This window comes from Marmota monax, unplaced genomic scaffold (assembly GCF_021218885.2).
Source record: "Marmota monax isolate L192 unplaced genomic scaffold, Marmota_monax_Labrador192_F-V1.1 WCK01_AAM20220418_F8-fsc00334, whole genome shotgun sequence".
Taxonomy (NCBI): domain Eukaryota; kingdom Metazoa; phylum Chordata; class Mammalia; order Rodentia; family Sciuridae; genus Marmota; species Marmota monax.
The window spans coordinates 680,969-695,554 of NW_026692252.1; the positions used below are offsets into that span (position 1 = coordinate 680,969).

The 14,586-nt window shown below is 43.6% G+C and overlaps 1 pseudogene; it reads right to left on the reverse strand.

Annotated features, from left to right (window-relative positions):
- The window catches only part of LOC124086180 (E3 ubiquitin-protein ligase RNF213-like), a 79,921-nt pseudogene that overhangs the window by 19,306 nt on the left and 46,029 nt on the right, over positions 1–14,586 (reverse strand).

Genomic DNA, 14,586 nt, shown 5'->3' on the forward strand with positions numbered 1-14,586 from the left:
ATGAGAATATATGATTTCATATTTATCTTTTAAAAGTACTCAAAAGATTAAAACCAAAGAAATAAGTCTCAGTTGCTCTGGTGATGGATAATAGTAGTACAATGAAACTACCTTCATGTCAAGGGAGATGCCAAACATTTTAGGTGTGCACACAGTACCTCCATTCAGGGTTGAAGATGTCCTGGGTCTGGGTGATTCTTACTTTCAACACCATCATTTCATGGAGCTTCATGAGGAAAGCATCCAAGTTTGTGTAATACAGGGAGGTGCTGAGGAGCTTATCAATTTCTGGGCTGATGTCTGCTTTGTACCTACAACTGATTTCCTAAAATGGATCATAAAGTAGATAAACAAGTGCAATGTCAAACCCTGGGACCAGTATGCAGCTCCCTCAGTCTGAGCAGAGGCAGGGCTGACTCACTTTCTTCAGTTCTCAGTCGCAGTAGCTCTTCTGAATTACAAGCAGAGAGGAACTGCCAGAGGGCATTATCGTGTTTTAACTGACATCTGCTTAAGGCCTAGAAGAGGAAGAGAGTCCCAAGTGAGAGGAGAAGGCTCACACCCTCCCTTGGTGCACACCAAGTATTCTGAGTGGTATCCCAGTTCACTTCTCCCTAATTTTCTCCAATTCCTGTCATGAGGCCATCTCTGTTCCATTTACAAGTCTACCTGCCTCATCTTGCAAACATCTGAGAGTCTCCCCCTCCTTCAGCAGCTTGTATCTGTGAGTATCACACAGTGAGCAGGTGGTCAGTGTACTCAGTCACCTGTGCATCCTTTTCCATTAGATGGTCAGCACTGAGCATCCCTGCCTTTCCTGTCCCCATTGTGTACTGCTGTTCTGTGGACTGGTTTGGGGTGAGGTTCCTGAGGTTTCCACAGGGAATCTGGTTTTACACAGATGCCTGCACCATGCTCCTGCATGGTGTCATTCTGGCAGGAAACTGAGATGAGGTGATCCTGGTTCTCCTTGAAAAGCTCACAAGACCCACCTTTAAAACTGGAGTTGTTTGGACGCCCATTCGCAAGATGTCTTGGGCAAGCACATTCAGATGCATATTTGGATCCCCACCAGTTGTGCCTAGAAAGCCCACAGTGACCTGTGTGACAGACAGGGCTTCACAGGCATCACTATATGTCTGAAGCTCTCCACTGATGGCACCTAAGTTGTGGAGGGTGCTCTGAAACCAAAAACAAGAGTGAGGCTTGGGTCAGCTATCGCTTTTCTTACTTGATAAGAGCCTGTGAGCTGCTAGCACAGGTAGGGCCAACTATCCAGCACCTATGGTAAGAACTGATGCTTGTGCTTGAGCTTATGCAGAGTGTGGCAGCATTTCAGATTTTGCACAGAAATGGGCCCAAGCTAACTGAATCCTCCACATAACCTATGTGTATGTAGAGAGGCACAAGAGACTCTTCAACTGTTGGCCGCAGAATCTAAGGAGCAGAAGTGAGTTCTTGACCTGTAGTACCTGAAGAAGTTGCTGATCTGCTGTTGGATCTTGGTATCTGGTCATGATACCATCATTAAGGAAAAAAGCAAACAAACAAGGATTTGGTCTGTTCTCATCAAGAAAGTTTGGTGATCTGCCATCCCACTTGCCTCTCTGAGCTTTGGGCTTCCTAAGCTCCTTAGGGAACCAGAAAGCCTGGTGCTCACAGGAGACAACAGAATGAGACTGGACTGTCCTTATGTATGTGGATGGAACCCTGCAAATGAGGGTTTATCATGATCCCATGTGCCATTTGTTCTTGATATCCATAAAAAGATGTTCAAAGTTTCTGTCACATCTGCATATCAGCATGGGTATTCCCAAAGGTGAGAAAGAAAAAAAAAGTTATTTGAAATTAAAAAACATAGTGGAGGCTTCCATCTGATGCAGATATATGTATTTATATTCTTCAGCAGTGACTCAGTGGAAGTACTAAGCCAGACAGTTTATTCCTGGCCAACACATGTAGCTTTGTTGTCTCCTGATGTCTCTGTTCCACCCCCACATTTGAACACAGTAATACAAGAAATTCAGCCTGGATACAGTGGCCTTGTAGAATAGTGTATCTGAGGACCACAAGAGCAGAAGAGCACTGAAGAAGCAGGAATGGAATATGCATATTTGTGATCTATCCAGCAACACTGAGCAGAGACTGTGCACAAGGTTGCCACTCTCAGGATGAATTAAAAATGGCCTTGGGCTCAAACAACTGACAGCCTGATTGTGAGCAATGAGGGAAAAATACATCTTAGTATAACACCTAATTGGACCTGAAATGATGAGTGAAGACATGGTAATGAACAGTGTAGAAGTGCTACTGTACTCAGGGAGTCAGAAGGCAGGTCACAGGTTTTGATGCAGTAAGGAAGGAAAGGGATGGAGACAGCTGGAGGTCGGGCTGGGGCCAGGTGACAGGGCCTCTGTGCAGACAGTGAAGTGTGGTAGAGGCCATATAACACTGTTCACATGCTGTGGACTGACTTCTCCTTTCCAGGGGTGCCTGCACAGATGCTCCCTACAGGGTGGCATTCTAGCAGGAAACTAAGATGAAGTGGTGCTGCTGGCACTGGGCAGCAGAACTAACAGCTGCATGTTCTGAATTAAAGCCATTGCCATGGCAGTTAGAAGATTAGGGTATGGGGAAATCTTCATGGTGGTTCCTGGGTATGAACTTCATATGCAACTGAAGGGATAGCATATGTGATGGGTTTTCTTGTTTGTGCCATTAAATGTATTGGAAACTCAGTTCACTAGGACTTGATGCTGCTCTGGTCAACAGGTGCAGATGTTGATGGTGATGTGGAAGAGAACTGGGGACACCTCCCAGCCCAGAGAAGGTGAAGGGACTATAGACCACCAGTAGGGAGGAGGTATCAGACAAGACCCTGGTGTCACTTCTGTTCTCCCTGAAATTCATAAGGGCTGCTCATAACTGATATAAGCAAATTTTTAGCTGAGGGCCCATCCTACCTTGAGGGTCGGCCAGGGCTTGCCCTGGAGGAAGCAGTTGCTGATCTGCTGCTGGAGCTTTTCCAGGTCAAATTTCTCTAAGGTCTCCCCACCTTGCTCCACTTGATACTGGCAGTTGGAGAGCATAAGTGGAGTCAGGTCCTGCTCCACTTTGTAACTGGCAACATGCAAGTCAGTGACCTCTGAGACATCCATGGAATAGCTGAGGGACACAAGATACAGTTGTTGGTGTCCAGGGCATGTGTGTGGGACTTAGGGCTTTGAGGCATATGCCCTGCTTCTGCCTTCATAGTGTGAGTAAGTGAAAACCATTTGTAAACATGAGGCTTTCTTGAGGAAGGCTGAGAGAGGGTTTGGGGGACAGGAGCTGTTGCTGGCTGGAGTCTGCAGCCCAGCTTGGTAAAAGGGATGGTAGGTTTATGCAGTACCTATTGTTTCCTTGGAGAACTTCTCCATCGTGTGAATGATTTCATTGTGTATATTAATCAAATAGCTGACTAATGCAGTTGAGCAGAGACCCAGGCCCTGACACTGGCAGGATGACCTCAAAATCTGTGTCCAGATCCAAGTCAGAGTTGCAGTAGTCTTTAGGTAACTTGATTTCACCTTTAGAAGACAGGGTCATTCCTAAGCAGAGGGATGTTGGACCAGGCATGTGGGTCATAGCCTGGAAGCAGGGAAGGAGGAGGGCAGCCAAATGCAGCCATCTTCGGAGAGCTGGGCCCTGGTTATTAAGTTTCCAGTGCTCTCAACTCCTTTCTGATTCCATATTTATAGATTAAAGATGACTGATGGTTACTTTTGTGGTTGGTTCATGCAGCACCTCCATCAACAGGTTGCACTGTCACACACACACAGCAGGGTGCTGGCAGAGCCATGTGGAGGAGAATACTTACTATTGGTCTCCAGTGATCACCTCAGCACATTCCATGTGGACAGGAAGATGGTGATCCTTTTGGGAATAGCTGCCTTAGCTCATCTATTGAACAAAACACTTGGTAAGATCCCCATGAAAACATTGTCCACCACTACCCTGACCAGTGTCAAACCACAAGGTGTACTCCCAAGAACCTGACCCTGCACCTTCCCACACTCAGAAGCATGCCTGAGTTTCAAGTATGAAGCTGTATGAGAAGCTGGAGATTAAGAGGGCTTTCCAGCCACAGCAGTGACTAATGGCTCATCTCTGGGATTTGGTATTCTTTGCCTCATTCTCTACCTTAGGACCTGAGCCCCACCCTCATTACCCAGCCTGAATGATCCTTTTGAACCACCAAATATGGATGGTTTTCATCTTTTATTGGAGCAGACAGCGATCATACCTGAACTGTGACTGCTAATAAAATTCCTGATGGAACAGTATTCATCTTCAGGAATATTCTGGAATCATTTCACTAGATCCCCTTGCAGGGCCAAAATCTAAGGCAGGATTTCACCAGTCTCAGTTCTGCCAGCTGGAGAAGAAAAGACAGTTGAGTAACATTTCCTCTATTTAACTGAGAAACAATATGGGTTGTATAGACTTGGAGCAGGCTGGGGACTTTCTGAGTAGTTTAATTTGGTCAGTGGGTTGTTTTACATGATTATACCCTGAAGCTTGCAAATGGGAAAGGGGTAGTCTCACCATTTCCTCAAGTGGAGCCATCTCCATATATCTTCAATATGTTATACATGCCCTACACATGAGGGATTTGGATGAGGAGAACCAAGTCCCTTCCCTCTTCCAATGAAAAGCTGCCTCAAGGACTGAGCTAGGCCTCGTCTCTCAGTTTACACAAGAATCAACTATAGATGACCAAAGACACAGATGTAAGACTTCTGAAGCTATCAGCAGAAAAATAGGGAAAACACTCCAAGATATTGGCATAGGCAATGGTTTTCTGGATAGGACACCAAACCACAGGAAGTAAGAGCAAAATGACAAATGGGATTATATCAAACTAAAAAGTTTCTGCACAGCAAAGAAAACAATCAACAGAGTAAAGAGACAACCTACAGAATGGGAGAAATAGCTGCCAACTCTTCACCTGACAGCAGGTAAATATCCAGAATATATAACTAAAAAAATTTAACAACAAAAATATCAAAATATTCAATTTAAAAATGAGCAAGTGATCTGAATAGACACTTTTCAAAAAAAGAAATATAAGTGGTTAGCAAATATATGAAAAAAATGCTAAATGTCAATAGCCATCAAGGAAATGCAAATAAAAACTACAATGAGATTTCATGCCCCCACAGTTAGAATTGCTCTTAATAATAATAATAATAATAATAATAATAATAATAATAATAATAATAATAATAATATAGGTGTGTAATCCCAGCCACTCAAGAGATTTAAGCAGGAGGATCACAAGTTCAAGGCCAGCCTCAGCAAGTTGCAGGCTAGTCTAGGCAACTTAGTGAGACCTTGTGTTAAAAAAAAAAGGCAGGGGATGGGTGCTATAGTTCAGTAGTATAGTATTGCTTGCCTAGCAAGCCCAAGAAGGGTTTAATTGCCACTAGTCCTCTGCAACCAAAAGATGAACCCAAACATAAAATAATAAAGATGAAGAGAAAAAGAAAATATAATATATTGCTGATAGAAATGTAAATTAATACTTCACAATGGAGAATAGTATGAAAGTTTCTCAAACTAAGAAAATCTACCATGTGATCTAACTACCCCACTCCAAAGTAAATCAGCATATCAAAGAGGTACTGCAGGCCCATGTTTATGTGGCACCATTCACAATAAACAGGGAATCAGCCTAGAAGCTCATCAGCAGAAGAATGAGTAAAGAAGATGTGGTTTCCATACAAAATAGAATATGATTCAACTATAAAAAAGTGAGCTCCTGAAATTTTCAGCAAAACAGATAAAACTAGAGGATTTTATGTTAAGTAAAACAAGCCAGATCAGTGCAAGCCAGATCCATGAATACATGGAAATTTCACACTGATTCCCATTATGTGTACAACTAATGAATTAATAAAAATAAATAATTTGGGAAAAAAAATTTAAAAAATTGACTCTTGGGCCCACTGTTTGGTACGAGGCTGCTTAAAGGAAAGACCAAGGCCTAATGCAGTGGTAGCTGGTGTGATTTGGGGTTTTGTTCCGAAAGGCCAGGATACAGAATCCTCAGTCAAATGAAACCATGTATTGATAAGAGATCATAACACTAACATGAAGTTCTTTCTAGTGTGAGCACTAGACATTTCCAAATTATTTTGCTCCCTGCCAGCTGTCACACTGGTCCATGAGAGAGGTGGTGAGAACCTCTACTGTGGCCCAGGGGAGCTCAAGTGGATAAAAGCTGGAGATGGTTTCTGGGCCTGGCAGGTGTGACTCCACATCCTGTTGTCCCATCATGAAGCACACTGCCTCCAGCCTGCAGGGCACAGGGAGGGCTCTGGTTTGGTTTTGGTGTGCATTCTTGATTGTTCAGCAGGCACTTGCTGGTGACTACCTGCTCAGCTTCTGAGGATGAAGATAAGGCATCACATCTGAGTGACAAGTGTGATCTGTCCTTGCCTTCAAGTTCCTTATACATCACAGCTAACCTCACTCATGTGCTTGTTATTCCTAGGACTTCAGCAGATGTGTCTTAAGACCTCTGTGCTGTCCCTAAGACACATACTACAGGCCTTGCATTCGAATCACAGTGCTGATGGGGCTAGTTAGGGTTCTGCCTCTAAGAATGATGATTTTGAACCCAAACACAGAGTCTCTAAGTCCTCCTCAGGGGAAGTCTACTAGGAAAAGGGGACAGCCCATGAAGCAGACACACCGTCTGCAAGAATTCCCAGAGCATGGGCACTATCTAATTGCTTTTCTTCTGCTACACAATGTGCTGGAGGTACTCAACTGTGATCTTCTTCCTGTAGCTTCAAATCTTTGAGCAATGAACCATACTTTTCCGGGGCAGTTGGGTCAAGAAGCTTGCTGGGTCATCATATAAGATTTTCACCACAGGGTTGGAACTGATGTGCTCATCCTGGCTGATGAGCATGCTCACAGTCAGCATGATCATATTTAGATGCTGGATAAAGAAACGATAATGCATTTTGCAAGTGAGATACTGCTACAACCAACTGGGCAGCACATGGCCCCATGGTGGCTCCTTAGGAATCTGCCTGCACACACTGGATGCTTGCTTTCACTATTTATCACTGTGATTAGAGAGTTCCTTGTTGATAGTTGTTTTTTTTTTTATTTATTTTTTTGCCTCCCCAAACAGAGCAAGACTCAGGGGCATTTAGTTCACTGTCCTTTCACTTCCTAACTTCCCTGTCATGCTGTGGATAGTCGGCTCTGTGATGTTCTCAGCAGAGAAGTAATGAATCAAGAGAGATTGCCAATGTATTTCTGGAGGGTTTTTGCCTCTTAGTTTCACATCCCACTGTAAAAAGCAGTGGAGAGCAAGCTGGCACCTTCCCTGTGAGAATTCCTGATGATCTTTACCTGACTTATAACCAGTGCAAGAGGGACACCTGAGAATAGGAGAAGGAGGGCTTTCTCCAGATGGGGCCTCTGACATCCCTCCTGAGGACAGTGGGCCAACAGTGCTCAGAGATGAGTGGGACCCTCTCCTGGACAGAGGGCTAAGGAGCAACCACCACTCACCACTTACCTCCAGTTCAGGTAGAAGAAGAGCTTTGACATGTTTTCCCCAATTGTTTCTCTGTCCTATGGTTGACAATCTTGCATTGTAATTTAAATGCCCTACAAAGAAATTCAAAATGTGTCTGTTACCCAAGGGAAAAAAAAAACAGCAGTCTCTATACAGTAAAAACTGAATAATGTTAATAGAGATAGTCCTTTTTTGGGGGTGATAAGTTCCTAAGTTAACCAGATACTCACAACACCAGCCTTCTGACTTTGTGAAGATACTGTATTAACTGACAACCCTCCAGACCACAACTGTTCTTGAAGGTATTCTTAAACAAATGGCTAAAGATAGGACACAAACTGAAAAGCCTAGGGGCACAGAGATGCTGACAGCTACCAAGAGTTACCTCACTGCTGCCCCCAAACCTGTAGGCAGAAGTTGTCCTGGGGAGCTGGCAACAGTTTAGGGTTCCTGGGTCCAGATGCTGTTGAAACCACACCAGAACAAGAGGTGTTCAGCAAAATCAGTGTTAAGATTGGAAGTACATGCTAATGCTGTTTTCTGATGAAGACACACCTGAAGAGAAACAGATTCTCTGGTGGTGGTAACTGACAATTTATTGCTACTGCTAATATCTGTATGCTTTTAAATAACATTGTTCTACCATGGTTGTTTTAATAGATTTTTGCAGGTAAGCAAAAAGAAACTGAAATTCCTCCTAATGCCACTCAGATAACCACTTACAGAGTCTCCTCATAGACCTTTGCTTTTGGCATGAATTTAAATATTTAGAGTAGAAGAGTTAGCTAGGCAGACAGTGTTTTGTAGCCTCCTTTGTTTATGTAAAAAATTGTGGACATACACACATCAGGTTAGGGTACAAGTGTGACATCTCTGGAAAGCAGAAGTAGGACACATGTCACCTCCTGGGGAGCCATGTGCTCCCAGGGCACAAGGTTAATGCTGGATGCACAAGCACCAGGTATCAGTGCTGCAGGCCCCAGCCAGGCAGGTGGTGTGTGGAGGAGCACAGCATCCCCTTGAGCCCCTATAAGGAGAGTAGAGTGCTCACTCCCACTCATCTCATGCCATTCACCAGGAGCTAAGGGAGCCTGGTCTCTTGGCAGTCATGCCCAGCCCTCATCTCTTGCTTACTCTGGCAGGGAATGGGTGCTGCTATTTGAGAAGGCAGCACAGCATAAGGTGGACCACATGGGTGGTCTCATTGGCACTCTTTCCCAGTGTCTTTGTTAACTGCTCCAAGTCTCTCCAGATGTGCTGCTGCAGGAATCCTTTTGGGTGGCCCACTGGAGACTTGATGATATTTATAAAACAGCCTGTGGGGGAAAGAAAACAAGATGTGCACTGGGGTCTGTGTGTAGAGGATACAGTGAGAGGCTATGGGAGTGGAGCAGCAGCATGGGGGAAAGGGTGATTTCTAGGTGAGGTCTGGGTGCTCTCAGCATAATGCAGGCAGCAGAAGAAGGGAGGCAGGTGAGTGGAGCCAGAGACTGCTGGCTCTGATATCATCTGGGTGCAGCAGGGAATGCTTCCCTGCACCTCCTGAAGTCACCACAAGGGCACAGGTGATAGGGTCCCACTGCCGCCCCATGCCCAGGTGTGGGCAAGGACAGAGTTGTATACTCATAGTAGACTTTATGATCTGATTGTTACACATTGTATACATGTGTTAAGATGTCATACTATAATAAATGTGTAATTGCTGTTTTAATATCAGGTAAAACAGATTTTAAAAATTTTAAAAACAAAGAGGATTTTCATAATCTGAGGAGTAGTTCCCCCATTTCATCATATGTCCAAAGGGGTAAATGTAGGATCTTTAACTTTTGTATTACCCTGTGGATGAGGTAAAATCCTGAGGTGGCTGGGATGTTGTAGAAAAAAGGAATGATTGTAAACACAGCAGGTTCTTCCTATTGTAACATAAGAGAGTCTAGCAGTAGCATCTTATACCTCGGGATTTTGGGTGGCTCCCAAAAGCATAGGCAAATGAGTGAGTAGCCGGATGAGAATGAAGATGACTAGGGTCAGCTCTGGGTCAGATACCACTACAACATCTCATGTGGGTGGCCCAGCACATGGCAAGTCTTGGTTCTGTCTGTGCTAGCTCTGGAAAAGTTGAGAGAATGCAGGGTGAAGACTGGATATGTCTGTTTCTCCTCAGCTCCAGGGGCCTCACATCATAATGATTAGGTTCCCATTTTTTTTTTTTTTGTATGTTTTTGGCATGAGGGACTTAATCCAGGAGTTCAACCACTGAGCCACATTCCCAGTCCCCCCCCTCTCTCTCTCTCTCTCTCTCTCTATATATATATATATATATATATATATATATATATATATATATATATATATATTTTTTTTTTTTTTTTGAGACACTCTAAGTTGCTGAATCTGGCTTTGAACTTGTGATCCCCTTGCCTCAGCCTCTTAAGCCAGTGGGATTAGAGGTATGCACTACCACACCCAGCTAGGTTTCTAGTTTTAAAGAAAACACAAAAAGTACTGGTTATTCCAAGCCTAGATCACATGTTCCCAAGTCCTCCTCTTCAGACCCACCCTGCTGGCTGGCCAAACCCTGCAACATTCCCAGGGTTAAGTGGCTGCAGTGGGCCAAGGACACCTATAAACTCCAAGTAGACTTTATTATCTGAATGTTACAGCTCACTAATATGGCAATTAGTTCAGGGTATCAGGGTGGAGGCCAACACTTCCCTCAGGACAATGAGTTTGGAGCATTTTTGCATCCACGTAAAGGTTGTCCACATTATTCTCAATTTTGCCAAATCAAAAACTGAGATATACAATCTGGCAAAAATTTTTGAGATTCAGGGACATTGATGGTTTGTGGAAATAACAGCCTAGACTATTTTAAGCTTTGTAACAGAAGACCCAGATATATGGTGACAGTAGAAGATCCTACCTGTCACATTAAGGGAGCACTGGAAGCCACACTCATCTCAGCATCAAGAATGGGACTATGAGATCAGATTTTTATTTCTGTTTACTTTTTTTTTCAGTTCTGGGAATTGAGCTGGGGCCTTACATGTGCTAAGGAAGTGCCCTACTTCTGAAATAAGCCCCCAAGAATTTTCTATTTTTACTTTGAGACAGGGTCTCACAAAGTTTTGCAGTCTGGCTACAAAATTTCCATCATCCTGCCTCCCAAGTAACTGGGATCATAGGCATATACTATGCCTAACTAGAGGTCAGCTTCTTAACTGGTTTTTGAATCTGGTTCAGTAGACCTTCTGTATCTGAAGTTCTGTACCTGTGGATTCAACCAAGTGTGGATCAAAACTATTCAGAAATAATTGCATTTATACTGAATAGCAGCATTTTTCCTTGTTGCTATTTCCTAAAAAAATATGATAAGTGAGTATTATATAGCATACACTTTGTACGAGATAATATATATATATGTGTGTGTGTGTGTGTGTGTGTGTGTGTGCAGGAGGATGTGTGCAATGGTACACACCTGTAATCCCAGTGCCTTGGGAGACTGAGGCAGGCAAGAGGATCACAATTTCAAATCCAGCCTCAGCAACTTAGTAAGACCGTAAGCAACTTAGCGAGACTCTGTCTCTAAATAAAATACAAAAATTGTCTGGGAATGTTGCTCAGTGGTTAAAACCCCAAAGGTCAATCTCCATTACATATATAAACAAACAAACAAATAAATAGATAGATAGATAGATAGATAGATAGATAGATAGATAGATAAATAAATCTATCTCCACAGGAGGATATTTGTAGATCACAAACAAGCATTGTGCCACAACATATAAAGGAACTGAAGGTGAAGTCACATCAGGGCTCCATCCCTGTCTTCTGTTCACTTTATGGAGCAATTCACTTTAGTCCAGCAGCATATTGCTCAGCAAATGCAGGTGTTATGAGCAGTATAGGAAATGCCCTGGTGTTCCAGATAAGCTGCATCTGCTCATCCCTCAGGGCTCATCACCCATGACTCTTTCCTGTTGTCTCCAGTCCTCTGGTATCCAGCCCACATTCCTCTCTGGCTAGTGATCCAGCTGAGGGTCTCTGTGGCTGAGAGCCCTATTGCAGGGACAGAGAGTGAGGTGGAGCTCCCAGCCACCAGCACCATGGCATCCCAGGAGACTTGGGGAGTGCCTGCAGACATTCTCAGACATCACACTGGGCTAGGGGATGCTGCTTCTGGCACCCAGTGAGCTGATGCCAGGCATGCTGCTAAATATCCTACAATGCACAGAAAGACCTGCAATAAAGAATCATTTCTAAAGTGCCATTTAGATACTCAGTTGGAACATGCTGAGCAGCCCTCAGAATGTACTTCTGTCTCTCAGATGAATGAGACATTTTCTCCAGGCCTTCCTGATGGGAACACACATTTTGAGCTCCCCAAACACCAAGAGTCACCTCTCTTACAGAATATGAATGAATATTGGGACAAAATATTCAAAGAACAACAGAGCACATGTTAGTCAATGAGTTTCCACCAAATGACATATGTGGGAAGGGAAGTTGCTACCCTCCTCTATGGTCCTGACCAACAGAACACACAGCTCACATCCTCAACACCTCACCAGAAGCCTCGAGTCATGTCATCAGCTAAATTACTTGACATATTCCTGGAGCTAACTGAACACATGCCACCAATGAAAAGTGTCTGAATTTGGCTTTACACAGCAGACAGAGATTACATTCCAGACACACACCAGGGATAACTTGGTAGCAGGAGGGATAGTGTTTTATATTTATCTATTGTCTTGGATTTTTACTTTTTTTTCTATTTTGGCAAGAGCACATTTTAAAAAAAAACTTCAAAAACTAGTTTTAGAACATTATTTACTCAAGGCAACAGCACAACTCACATAAAGTCATGGGTTATATGGCTTTCCTATCTAGACTATAGGAAGCTCTCTCAGGGTCCAAAAATCCCTGGATTGTGACTGGCCTTTCAATGAGCCTCAGCATGGTCCCCAGTGGCATATTCTGCAGAGCAATAGCACAGCCCAAAGGATCTTGTACCATGACTACACAGGGAAATGATTTTGTAATTTAGCCAGCAAGAATGTGGCCTATGAGCCATCTGGCTCTACCAACTGCCAAAGGCAGTGAGAGGCAAATATCACCAATTGGCTCGCGAATGTGTGTGTGACATATAAGGGCAAAGCAATGTCTTTAAAACTTCTTTCTTTTTCGACATGGAAAAGAAACATCTGTTAATTTTACTGAATGAAGCTGCATTCTCTCAGTTTTCAGAAACTTTGCCACTGCCTAAACCTTATGGTTCAGATGGGTGGCAGAAGAAAGCAACAAAGAGGCACCCAGCTTACTTCTAGTCAGTTGATGAAGATCATGTAGAGTTTGGTCTTATCTTTAATAATGAACGCCTTCTTCTCTAACAGGGACAAGTAGGCCTGGATGTAATCTTTTACTGCATGGAAGCTGTGGAAAGAGAAATATTATTTCTGGTAATGTCAGTATGGCAGAATCACCCTACACAAAAGAACATCTATTAATCAACCATCTGCCCATATATTTCTCTGTGTTTATAAAGGTATAATACAAACATATGTAGGTATATAGATTTAACACTTTTCATTAAAAATATGTTTGCACAGTCTTGGAGGAATGTGAAATTCCATATTGCAGACAAGCTATTCTCAAATATATTGATCTCAGGCCCTATTACAGACTTGAAACTTATTAAGAACTGCAAAGACTTTTTGTTTATGTTGGTCAAATCTACACAAGCCAGAAAACAAAGACAAATGCTGAACAATTCCACTTATGTGAGGTGCCTGTGGCAGTCAGAGTGATAGATAGAAGTAGAGTGGGGGTCTCCAGAATGGCTGGGGAGTCTGTGTTAGGTGGGGAAGGTGAGTACACTCTGAAGCAGGATCTGGTGGTGGGTGGCACTACACTCAGTGTTTGATGCTGACAACTACACATTTAAAAGTGGTTATACAGTGCATTTTGTGTTATGTATATTTTAGCACACTATTAAAAATGCAGCAGTGGCCCAGTGGTGGGGTACTGTTTGGGGAAATTAGAGTTAAGACAGAAGTGAAAGCCAGTTCCCTGTGACCTGTGGAAAAACATGCATGACAGATATGAGCCATGAGAATTGGCCGCCTAGCATATTTCTCTGTAGATTCCCTACCTGCTTAACACTTCTGGTTGCCATGTCTAATCCTCCTGTCAGACCTGACAAGAAGACTTGAATACCCACATGATCTGACTGTGTTCATCTTTTACCAATATCCAGGGAGTGTAGGCTAACTGTAGAAGGCAGCTCTGAAGTGGTAGCCTGCAGGAGGTAAGACTTGAGGGCCCTAGCATCCCCTGAAGTTGCACTTAAGTTCCCAACCACAGGAAAATAGCAGCAAGATCAATGTACAGCAGCAAACCTTCCCAGGCATCATATAGCTAATGAATGGCCCTGGGGCATCCCTGGAGCTCGAAGGGGAGCACAGAATAGAGACCAGTGTACAGCACAGGCTTCAAGCCTGGGAAATAACTGGTAGCATCTGTGGCTGTGGTTACTTGCATAGAGATCTTATTAAAAGGAAATGAACCAGAATCCTGAGAAGTTTTTGAGGTCATTACATTGGGGAAAAAGTCTCCCACCACCTACAAATATGCCCATGTCAGCTTGCAGGGCCAGAAACCCATCTCTCAGCTAGCAAGCTACTTGACCACTGGAGACCACACTGGACCTGGCTGAGTGGCCAGTGTATCCCCAGAGATCTGAGGGTCCTGAATGGGACAGGAAAGACTTGGAGAGAACTGTGTCAAGGCCATGTGGGAAAGTGGTTCAGGATACCTGTGACCACAGGGACAGACACATACTCCTTTCCACCATTTTTTTCTACTTTTCCTTAAAGAACCTCTGTAACAGAAGTTCACTCCATGCTTTGAACATAGCTTTGCTGCTCTAAAGCAGATCTGTTTTCCTCTCCTCCCTGATCTCCCTAATCTCTCCTTCCTAATCTCTGGGAAAATAGGTTTGCCCT